This window comes from Carettochelys insculpta, unplaced genomic scaffold (assembly GCF_033958435.1).
Source record: "Carettochelys insculpta isolate YL-2023 unplaced genomic scaffold, ASM3395843v1 scaffold_0039, whole genome shotgun sequence".
Taxonomy (NCBI): Eukaryota; Metazoa; Chordata; order Testudines; family Carettochelyidae; genus Carettochelys; species Carettochelys insculpta.
Genome location: NW_027439076.1, coordinates 70,923 through 81,504, shown reverse-complemented (window position 1 = coordinate 81,504; position 10,582 = coordinate 70,923). Strand labels below are relative to the sequence as shown.

At 48.5% G+C, this 10,582-nt stretch overlaps 1 long non-coding RNA gene across 1 annotated transcript; it reads right to left on the bottom strand.

Annotated features, from left to right (window-relative positions):
• Window positions 1–1,797: 1,797 nt before the first annotated feature.
• LOC142006074 (uncharacterized) lies at window positions 1,798–7,014 on the bottom strand. The gene is made up of 3 exons (XR_012643220.1): window positions 6,879–7,014; window positions 4,818–4,907; window positions 1,798–3,814 (listed from the first exon to the last, which is right to left on the bottom strand). It is a non-coding gene; the product is annotated as an uncharacterized LOC142006074 (long non-coding RNA).
• Window positions 7,015–10,582: the final 3,568 nt, after the last annotated feature.

The following is a 10,582-nucleotide window of genomic DNA, read 5'->3' as shown; positions in this document are numbered from 1 at the left end:
ATTGCAGGCCGTAGCAGAGCATTGCTACCGCACTTTAAAGGGAAAGGAGGAACAGTCCTCCCAAAGGTTAATGGCTTTGCAAATGCAGCACATCTCAGGGCAGAGCAGGCAGCACCGGTGACAGGGACGTGGTCGTGGGAGGGGCCAGGGGGCTGGACTTTCAGGGGTTTGTAATTACTGTAAGCGCCCAGACACTGGAAAAACAAGTGTCCAAGCCGACCTAGTAACCATGCAGGAAACCAGCTAAACTCTCTGCTGGTCCCGCCAGCTAATCCTCAACCCTACTTTGCACTGCAACAATGACGGGATGCTGGGGAACCTCAGGACATTTTAGTTCCCTTATAACCTCTATCCTCTACTGGGGAATGTGTCCTGACTATTAATGATCTGTCTCTCCCTTTCCTTGTTGATACTGGAGCTTCTTTTTCTACAGTCCGTACCACTGACCTACCTGCGGTTCCCCAATCTGGAAAAACTGTGTTTGCTGTGGGTATTACGGGAATCCCTACCTCTTTTCCCCTTTCAAAACCTTTATCAGTTCAGGTTGGCCCCCTTTCTGAGGACCATGCATTTCTTCTCTCTGATTCCACTCCTGTAAACCTTCTGGGTCAGGATTGGCTATGTAAACTTGGCTGTACTATTTACTGTTCCCCAAATGGGGTCAATGTACAAATTCCTCAGTATTCCTCGTGTGATTCTGCAGCCTCCCTGCTGTTCGAAACTTCCCTTTCCACCCCGGTTCCTTGTTGCCCCTTACCCCGTCCCTCGAATGCCTAATTTCACAGGTTCCATCCTCTTTATGGCCATCGCACCCATCTGAAGTGGGCCGATTAAACACTGACCCTGTTTGCGTTACTGTAGACAATTCCAAACCTCTGCCTCGCCTGTCTCAGTACCTTTTAAATCCTGAAGCAGAGGCTGGTATTGCTCCAGTTGTAACTGCAGTAAAAGAACAAGGCATTATTGTTCCCTGTTCCAGCCCCTGTAACACCCCTATCCTTCCAGTTCGAAAGGCTGACGGTAAATCGTGGCGGTTTGTTCAGGATCTCTGAGCTATTAATCACATTGTCATACCCACTTTTCCAGTAGTCCCTAATCCAGCCACAATACTGGCTTCTATTCCGCCAGGTGTAACCCATTTTACTGTTGTGGATTTGTGTTCTGCTTTCTTCTCTGTCCCAGTTCACTCTGAGGCCCAGTATCTTTTTGCCTTTTCTTAGAAGGGTCAGCAATACATGTGGACTACACTTCCCCAGGGGTATGCAGAGAGCCCATCCTACTTCTCCCAAGCCCTAGCCAGGAATCTTGCTGACCTGGCTTTCCCGTCGGGATCTACATTGATCCAAAATGCAGATGACTTACTCCTCTGTTCCTCTTCATTGTCTGCCTCAGAAACTGATTCATTGGTGCTCCTTACTGTTTTAGCAAACAAGGGCCATAAGGCTTCCCGCTCTAAATTGCAGCTCTGCCAAACCTCCGTCACATACCTTGGCTTTCTTCTTTCCCAGGGCTCCCGTACACTTTCTCCCACCTGGGTTCAAGCCATCCTTAGCTTTCCCCAACCTCGCTCTCTACGCCAGTGTTAGCCGGTGGCCGGGTAATGTGCGGTGAGGTACTCCCCTGGGTCCTAAACAACCCAGTTTTTTACTGTTAGAGCAGGCAGCTCCTAGCACACTCACCCACGGCCAGGCTGTAGTAACCAAACGGTTAAAGTTCTTTTGTTGTGCCGGCTGTGTTGCAGTGACAAAAGGGTTAACAAAATAGTTAGGCTTGGATCTTAACTAGTTACAAGTTTATTAAGCTACAGTTATAAGCGTGTGGTTACAAAAGGCTATTGTTTACTTCTTATATGCTAGCAAAGTACAGGTGTTAACAAGTTACGTTACAATCCAATACAAAGATATCAGTTATCATCTAACACAATGATATCTTGGCACAATGACGTCTAGTTACAGAGCTCTAATTCTTTAGCTGTGCACAAAAAAAAGTCAGAGACCTAGCATGGGTGTATCTTACCCTCTCTGCGTCTCTCGATACCAGCGTAGCCAAGCCGGATCGGTCACTCAATTCCGCGGAAAGACGAATACGAGGTTGGGCGTCCCCAGTAGTGGACCTCGGGAGGCAATCACCTGACCCGACCAGCAGGTAGTTGGTTGAATGCACTCAAAGTTAGAGTTCTGCTGGACCCACCTTTTATACCCCTTTTGGGTTATGTATTCTCTTTCTTATCTATGGTGCCAGATCATACTGGTCTGTCTCTGTGACTCCAGTTTGTTACAAGGGCATTTCTACTTAGTTTGCACTTGTAAGACAAGAGATAAGCAATTTAGGAGTACAGGACATTCTTTTGTGCGGGAGGGGCACGTCCCCTTCTGGGTGATTGTGTGTGTGCATCATATTGATCAATGCCAGCTGGGGTGATTTCTGAGGGTCCCCCCCCCCTCATGTTGACAGTCTGGCCTGTTAGCCTTCTAGCTGTACTTTCTGCTTCTCAGGGTCACGATAAGCCAGCATATCCGGGCCTCAATGAGGGCATCAAAGACTGTGCTGTCAGCAGCCGTTTCCATGCCCTGTGTGCTCCTCAGGGGGGGTGGGCAACGAGCAAGCTGGCTTGTAAGGGGGAGACTTTGTCTGGCTACATTCCACCCCCTGATGCACCACACTACATCCCAGAACGCAAGGTGGTGGTGATGCCAGCACCTTTTGCCCTCCTTGGGGGAAGTCTAAAAGTGCCCAATGATCCGATCAGTATGTGGGGAATCGCGGAACTGGCTAGGATCACTTGTCAGCTCCATGTATCGGATTTGCGTGGAGGAGATAGCCACATCAATTAGTCTCCTGACGATGCACAGTGTTATGCAAAACACAACTACTATGACAAGAACAATCAAAATAGTGGTTACAATAGAATGCAAGAATGGAGTAAGAGAAAATTCTAACTGTTGAGCTAACCATTTTAACCATGAGATAGTTACAGCATGTAAGATTTTAACTGCATCTTTGATGGCAGATACATCCTGTTTAATCTGTTCTGAGTGTTTACCTAAAAGTGGCAAGATTGGTTAATTACAGCACAAACTCCTCCTTGTTGGGCCAGTACTACATACTTTGAGACCCACCCATCCCTTGCTGACACTCAGACAGAGAACAATTAGACAGGAAGGCAGATGAGAATTATGGTCTAATCCAGAAAGTTCAAACCAGTTACTTCTACGCACACCAGCTTGGCTGGGAGGACGGGACAAAAGGGCCCAGCTTAACCTTGGAGCTTCCTCGCACGCGATGGCTTCCACTCCGAGGAATTACAAGCAAGACATTCAGTTCCACCCTCCCAGCACCCGGGACAACAAGGTTGTCAGGGACTCAAATCCCAGCAAGCCTCATCCCGTTACAGGGTACAATAACAAAACCAGAACCAGAACTTCCCGCCAATCATTCAGGTTCAGAGGGACAAACTTAATTCCCAATGTGGTAGAGGAGTTCAGCAGGGTACACATCCAGCAATCCATGGCACCAGCGGTGGAGACGATGGACTGGATGGCATTCCTGAGGGGATGCTTAGGTGTAGCAGAGGTCAGCGAGGTTGTCAGGAAGATGACGAGGAGTTGAGGTGCCATGCTGTCATCTGGGTTGAAGGTAGCTACAACACAACTAGGCCTATAGCAATTACTAAGCGTCTATTAGTATTAATATGGCATCTAGCAGCATGCATATATTATATACATTAAAGTTCTTTGGTGTGTACTGATGTTACAGGTGGCCATTGCCTTGCTTCCTCCCAGGGAGGTGTGTATTTCAGGTGGTTCCTTCTTTTCTGGAGAGAAAACACAAGGTCAGCCGGTCTTGGATGTGATCCAAGCCTCGGTAATGGTTATTGGTTCCCTTTTAGGGTCTAAAGCCGTCTACACCCCCACCTTTGTATGAGTGCAGTACATGAGTCTGTGTTCCCAGGCTAGGGTGTTTAATTACAACAGTATCTCCAGAATTAGATTTGGAGTCCTTGAGTGGTGCAGCTGAAGTTTGAGGAATTTTTCCCTGCAGGGAAGAATCCTCTGTTGATTGGACTGCCCGTAGGGGTTTGCTCATTGTTTAGTCTCTGTACAACCTCATCCAGCCTGTTTCCCCAAGTGCCATCCGTGGGCTTCAGGTGGTTTTTTAACAGCCCATTCCAGTGCTCGACTATGCCGTTGGACAGGGGTCGGCAAGGGCGGTGGTAAGTCCATTGAATTCCATGCTTAGTAGCCCACTCTTGTACTACTTTGTTTTTAAAGTGTGAGCTGTTGTCAGACTGGATTTCTTGGGGTACAGGGACAATTGCTGTTAAGCGGTTTAGTCCCATAATGGTGGAAAGTCCTGTTGCCAATGGGGCAGGGTATGCAAAACCAATTCCTGAACAACTTCCATTCCAGTCAGGAGGTACTTATACCTTTGCCTGGTAGTAGGAAGTGGGCCAATGTAATCAACCTGCCAGGTTGCCCATAGTGTTTTCCCATCTCTTAGTGTGGCAAATCGCTGTCCTTCAGCTGTGTGTTTTCAGGTTTTAGCACAGATAGTACAGGCTTGCAACAGGTCTCTGGCCTGTCGGTGGGTGATAGGCCACCCCCTGACATGTGCTTGCCGCACCAGCTCATCACTCCCTGTGTGCCCCAGAGTCTCATGCAGCCATAGATACAAACGTTCCCAATCTACTTGGGTGGCAGAGATCTGGGCTGGTGCATCTGCCAGGTTATTTAGCTGTGCAGCTGGGGTGTTATTCTTTTGCTGGGCTGACGCATGTCCTATACTTAGGGGTTGCTCGGTGGCATGGTTGTACTCACTAGGCATTCCCACCTTCCATAGGGATTCCTTAATTAAGGTGGAGTTCTGTGCGGTATCTGCTTTCCGGCATGGACATTCCTGTACCCATCCTGAGAACAAACAAACAATAACCAGCACATTTTTAAAAGATTTACATTTGGGTAGCTGAATGAAGTTCATTTGTAACTTCAGGAACAGTCCTAAAGGCAGAGATCTGGTTGCCAGAACTGTCTTTACAGGTTTGCCCACGTCATGGGCTTGGCAGACAGGGCAAGCCAGACAGTAGTTTGGGCTACTTAGGAGAATTTGGAAGCAAACCAATTTGCTTGAACAGCAGTAATTATCCCCCTGCTTCGCTTACATGAGTCAGGCTGTGGTGCATGCAAGCAAGATAAGGGAGAAGGAACTTGGGTGCAACCAGGCGGCCGTCCGGGGAGCGCCAAAGGTGTTCAGGGTGCAAAAGGCATTCGTCCAGTCTCCAGATAGTTTCTTCTGAATTTAGGGCCTGATCTTGGAATAGTACAGTATCAATAAGGGTTGCAATAGGAGACTGGGAATCTGTAAAAATGGGAAACCGTGAAATGGCCCAAGAGGGGAAAGGTCGGCAGCTTTAGCTGCTGTGTCAGCCAAGGCATTTAATAAGGCAGCATTATACAAATCATTTTGTTTTCATGAGCCCATGTGTACTTTAACTTACCAACATAGACAATTTGATAATGCTATTAATAAGATGAGCACAAACATAAAATACAAAACCACATTCTTCATTTTAAAAGGAGATTCATGATGTTTAGGTTGTTCTTCAGTAACGACCAGCTTTTCTCTGTATGTGAAAGACAAAAGAATACTTTTCTACCCCCCTTTGGGGTGGCAGGTTACATATTGGAATACTCCATTTACAAATATGCTTAGTTCTTTCTAAACTCTGCAAGTTACTCACTCTGAATTTTCTCCAGACCCTTTAGAGTTAAGGACTTACTCACTTACTCTTAACTTCAAATCACATGCTTATTTTCCAAAGTGACATTTTATTGGATATTACCATTTTAAGTATTACAAAAGGGATTTAGATCCTTTGTACCTATATTGAAAGGTGTCCATATCGGAAGGCGTCCCCTCCTTATGGATGCACCAGCAGGACAAACAGACAGACAGACAGACAGACAACATTGAACAAAACTCCATGACATGACACAAACACGTGTTAGCAAAACAATTAATGTGAACAAAACTCCATGACACATACACATACACCACAACATAAATGTTTACATAACTACACTTTGTACCACAAAGAGTTAACAACTTGAACTAAAGCTTTCAGAGTTGGGCAGTTTCTTCAAGGTCTTATAATCTGGGCTTTTGTCCAAGGAGCTGTATCTCACAGCCAGATACAAAACTACTCCAATATTCCTTTTTCTCTTTTAGTTTACAAGCAGTTCTCTGCTTACAGAGCTGCAACCGTGATTCCTCTGATTGTCCCCAGTTCTTTTCCAACATTTCCTCGTCCCGCTTAGGGTCACCCCATCCTTCCTGGGTGAATTCCTTCTCTATGTTGGGGAAATCCATGTTGTTTATCATGACTGGTTTCATTTTTGTCACTGTGGTACAGCCTGTGTCACAACCCTGCTCGCTGCACCAATTCTGTTAGCCGGTGGCCGGGTAATGTGCGGTGAGGTACTCCCCTGGGTCCTAAACAACCCAGTTTTTTACTGTTAGAGCAGGCAGCTCCTAGCACACTCACCCACGGCCAGGCTGTAGTAACCAAACGGTTAAAGTTCTTTTGTTGTGCCGGCTGTGTTGCAGTGACAAAAGGGTTAACAAAATAGTTAGGCTTGGATCTTAACTAGTTACAAGTTTATTAACTTACAGTTATAAGCGTGTGGTTACAAAAGGCTATTGTTTACTTCTTATATGCTAGCAAAGTACAGGTGTTAACAAGTTACGTTACAATCCAATACAAAGATATCAGTTATCATCTAACACAATGGTATCTTGGCACAATGACGTCTAGTTACAGAGCTCTAATTCTTTAGCTGTGCACAAAAAAAAGTCAGAGACCTAGCATGGGTGTATCTTACCCTCTCTGCGTCTCTCGATACCAGCGTAGCCAAGCCGGATCGGTCACTCAATTCCGCGGAAAGACGAATACGAGGTTGGGCGTCCCCAGTAGTGAACCTCGGGAGGCAATCACCTGACCCGACCAGCAGGTAGTTGGTTGAATGCACTCAAAGTTAGAGTTCTGCTGGACCCACCTTTTATACCCCTTTTGGGTTATGTATTCTCTTTCTTATCTATGGTGCCAGATCATACTGGTCTGTCTTTGTGACTCCAGTTTGTTACAAGGGCATTTCTACTTAGTTTGCACTTGTAAAACAAGAGATAAGCAATTTAGGAGTACAGGACATTCTTTTGTGCGGGTGGGGCACGTCCCCTTCTGGGTGATTGTGTGTGTGTGCATCATATTGATCAATGCCAGCTGGGGTGATTTCTGAGGGGTCCCCCCCCCTCATGTTGACAGTCTGGCCTGTTAGCCTTCTAGCTGTACTTTCTGCTTCTCAGGGTCACGATAAGCCAGCATATCTGGGCCTCAATGAGGGCATCAAAGACTGTGCTGTCAGCAGCCGTTTCCGTGCCCTGTGTGCTCCTCAGTGGGGGTGGGCAACGAGCAAGCTGGCTTGTAAGGGGGAGACTTTGTCTGGCTACAGAAAGTTTTTAGGCACGACAGGTTTCTGCAGGCAATGGATTCCCCAATATGCTTCTCTTGCTAAACAGCTCCCGGAGCTTACTCGGTTCTCTGTGCCTGACCCCATGCTGTGGTCCCCAGAAGCAAACACTGCCTTTACTTCTCTTAAACAGAGCTTAGCTTCTGCCCCTGCCTTAGGATTATCTGACTATTGCAAGCCTTTCACCCTTTTCTGTCATGAACAGTCTGCTTGTGCACTTAGAGTCCTTACCCAAGAGCATGGTGACAAAAATCGCCCAGTAGCTTATTTCTCTGCCACTTTGGATCCTGTTGCCCAGGATTTAACCCCCTGCCTGCATGCTGTAGCCACTTCAGCATGCCTTGGAACCCCAGTGGAAGGGTCGATACCAGGTACTGCTCATGACCCAGACAGCTGTAAAGCTATCTGGCATTGCAGCATGGATTCACGCTTCACAGTGTAAGAAAGCACCATCACCAGCGGGCCAAGCACCACCTCAGGACCCCGCAGAGCCAACTTTGGCTCCAGAAGAAGATGCAGCGGAACAGAATCACAGAATCATAGGGCTGGAAGGGACCTCAGGAGGTCATCTAGTCCAGCCCCCTGCTTCAAGCAAGATCAACCCCTACTAAGTCATCCCAGCCAGGACCTTGTCCAGCCGGGACTTAAAAACTGCAAGGGATGGAGAATCCACCACCTCTCTAGGCAGCACATTCCAACAGTACCTTACAACCTACACCCTCGTAAGGGTTGCCAGAAGCAGACGGTAAGCAGATAGCAGGACCCGAGAAGAAGCAGTAGTGAGCCTAGTGCCTGTTGCCAGGTGGACATAAAACTGTGACCTCAGTTCCCTCGAGAGAGGTTGTCAGAACCAGAAAGGGTCTTGCCTCCAACATGTGGCCCTGGTGGAACCTAATCCTCGGCTATGGAGCTGCGTCTACACGTGCACGCTACTTCGAAGTAGCGGCACTAACTTCGAAATAGCACCCGTCACGTCTACACGCGTCGGGCGCTATTTCGAAGTTGAAATCGACGTTAGGCGGCGAGACGTCGAAGTCGCTAACCCCATGAGGGGATGGGAATAGCGCCCTACTTCGACGTTCAACATCGAAGTAGGGACGTGTAGACGATCCGCGTCCCGCAACATCGAAATAGCGGGGTCCTCCATGGCGGCCATCAGCTGGGGGGTTGAGAGATACTCTCTCTCCAGCCCTTGCTGGGCTCTGTGGTCACCGTGGGCAGCAGCCCTTAGCCCAGGGCTTCTGGCTGCTGCTGCTGCAGCTGGGGGTCCGTGCTGCGTATACAGGGTCTGCAACTAGTTGTTGGCTCTGTGTATCTTGCACTGTTTAATGAAAGTGTGTCTGGGAGGGGCCCTTTAAGGGAGCGACTTGCTGTTGAGTCCGCCCCGTGACCCTGTCTGCAGCTGTGCCTGGCTCCCTTATTTCGATGTGTGCTACTTTGGCGTGTAGACGTTCCCTCGCTGTGCCTATTTCGATGTTGGGCTGAGCAACGTCGAAGTTGAACATCGACGTTGCCAGCCCTGGAGGACGTGTAGACGTTATTCGTCGAAATAGCCTATTTCGATGTCGCAACATCGAAATAAGCTATTTCGAAGTTGGGTGCACGTGTAGACGTAGCCTGGGTGTCTTAAGATCTGGGGAATCCGACATGACAATGGCAATTCTTTTATTCAGCAGCAAGTGTGGATAGCTCAGACTCTCAATATCTCTAATTGCTGGGTCTGCAGCCACAGCCCAGCTCACTCACGAGCTAGCATCCCCGTCATGGCAATTCCTCTTAATTCCTCAGACCTCACTGGAGGACCTCATCCACTTGCAAAGACGTGGAAAAGAAATGACACTTGGGGATTGGTGAGAACAAATGCTTCTAAATGGATAAGTGTGGTGGAGGGAAAGGGCCACTGGTGCTGGGTATGTAATGGGACAGGGCTGAATTTAGGGAGGAGCAGCTGTCTCCAATATATTGTGTATGGGACTATTCAAATAAGATTGGAGAATGGTGAACCGGGTATGGGGATATGAATTTTTTCTCAACCTGGCATCAAACAGGAAAATCAATCTCTTGCTCCCTCTACAGCCTCCCTGAGAAAAACAATACAATCTTTCAATGCCATGCAAATGTTACCGCTCCCTGCAAGGAAGATTATCCTGTGCCCTTCGAGTGATATTACTCCTCTTTTATAGATGCCTATAGCTACGTCTACACTGGGATGCTACATCGAAATAGCTTATTTTGATGTAGCAAAATCGAAATAAGCTATTTCGACGAATAGCGTCTACACATCCTCCAGGGCTGGTACCGTCGAAGTTCAACATTGACGTTGGACAGCACTACATCGAAGTAGGCGCTGCAGGGGAGCGTCTACACACCAAAGCGACCCAAATCAAAATAAGGGTGCCAGGAACAGCTGCAGACAGGGTCACAGGGCGGACTAGCACTTCCGGGGCAACAGCTAGCCGCTCCCTTAAAGGGCCCCTCCCAGACACACTCAGCCTGCACAGCACGCGATCTGCAGTGCCACAGGCACGCACACCCCGTGGAAGCAGCATGGGCCCCCAGCAGCAGCAGCAGCAGCCAGAGACCCACACCCCCAGCCCTGGAGGAGCAGTGGTTGCCCTGCTCAGTGCCATGCATGAGGCAGCTGACGATCTTTTATTTGAGGAAGATGAGCTGTCCTCGGGGGATGAGGAAGCAGCCCCAGACCTTGCTGCCCTCCCAGCCCCTCCCGCTGCACACGCTGCCGGCTGTGGAGATACCCCATGAGCATGGACTGGTGGGAGCGGCTGGTGCTGGGCGAGTGGGACAATGACCGCTGGCTCCAGAACTTCCGAATGAGCTGGCAGACATTCCTGGAGCTCTGCCAGTGGCTCACCCCTGCCTTACGGCACCAGGACACCCCAATGCGACATGCCCTCACTGTAGAGAAACGGGTCGGCATCACTGTCTGGAAGCTGGCTGTAGGGTGTGAGGAAACATTGTAATGGTCAAGAGTGCAGTCTGACCTCTCTGTGAATCCTCAGGAGAATCTAAACAAACCAGTCTGTGCAAGGTAAAAAGCT